We start from the raw sequence: 1,335 nt of genomic DNA, 5'->3' as shown, positions 1-1,335 counted from the left end.
GGATCACGAGGTCAGGAGATTGAGACCATCCTGGCTAACCCGGTGGGCTGAGATCCAGCCACTGCACTCCAGCCTGGGTGAAAGAGCGAGACTTTGTCTCAAAAAAAAAAAAAAAAAAAAAAAAAAAAAAGATGAATTCCTGCCTCTTGCAGCATGGCAGATTCCCCACTGCATTCTTCTTCTTGTCTCAGGGCCATTAGTCCCAACTTCCATTATGACTAGACCAGGATGCCGTGATGCTTTCTTGGGCTCAGAGTAGGGGCACAAAAAGTATTTGTGGAATGGCCAGGTGTAGTGGCTGATTCCTGTAATGCCAGCACTTTGGGAGGCCGAGGCAGGTGGATCACCTGAGGTCAGGGATTCAATACCAGCCTGGCCAATGTGGCAAAACTCCATCTCTACTAAAAATACAAAAATTAGCTGGGCATGGGGGCTCACACCTGTAATCCCACCTACTTGGGAGGCTGAGGCAGGAGAATTGCTTGAACCTGGGAGGTGGAGGTTGCAGTCAGCCGAAATCATGCCATTGCACTCAAGCCTGGGCAACAAAAGTGAAACTCTGTCTCAAAAAAAAAAAAAAAAAAAAAAAAAAAAACACTTGTGGAACACATGCTAATGAGCCCACCCAGTTAGGCTGGAAGATTGGAATGCAGAAAGTAAGGAACAGAATGCTCCCTGGTATCGGGTCCATGGGGTGCGGTGGCCGCTACTAGGGTCTTTCTCTCTTGCTCCCTAGATTCTTCCTAAGAGAAGAGCAACTCTTCCTGCCTCCCTTCTTCTTTGCTCCAGGGGCTCAGCCAGTTTCCCCTCTTCTAGGCCCTGCAGCCGTCCTCCTAACATCGTCTGAGGAGTATGTCCCACTCTCAATTGGTCCTCCTTTCCTGGCTGTCCCCGGACTTGAAGAGAAGCACCGGCCTTCCTTCTAGTTCCTTCTCATTGCTCCCTGGAAACAAGATGTTAACAAATATCAGAACCACAGGGAAGTTGCAGAGACTCTGGAATCTTAAAAGTCCCTACATCCGGCTGGGGGCCGTGGCTCACGCCTGTAATCCTAACACTTCGGGAGGCCGAGGCGGTGGATCACCTGAGGTCAGGAGTTCCAGACCAGCCTGGCCAACATGGTGAAACCCCTTCTCTACTAAAAATACAAAAATGACCCAGACGCAGGAGAATCACTTGAACCTGGGGGACGGAGGTTGCAGTGGACTCCAGCCTGGGTGAAAGAGCGAGACTTTGTCTCAAAAAAAAAAAAAAAAAAAAGTCCCTACATCTTAAGCGGCTGTCTCTTTTTAAAAAAAAAAACAAAAAACAGGCCAGGTGCGGTGGCTCAAGCCT

This window comes from Colobus angolensis, unplaced genomic scaffold (genome assembly GCF_000951035.1).
Source record: "Colobus angolensis palliatus isolate OR3802 unplaced genomic scaffold, Cang.pa_1.0 Scaffold273, whole genome shotgun sequence".
Lineage (NCBI taxonomy): Eukaryota > Metazoa > Chordata > Mammalia > Primates > Cercopithecidae > Colobus > Colobus angolensis.
This window is presented reverse-complemented; position numbering follows the sequence as displayed.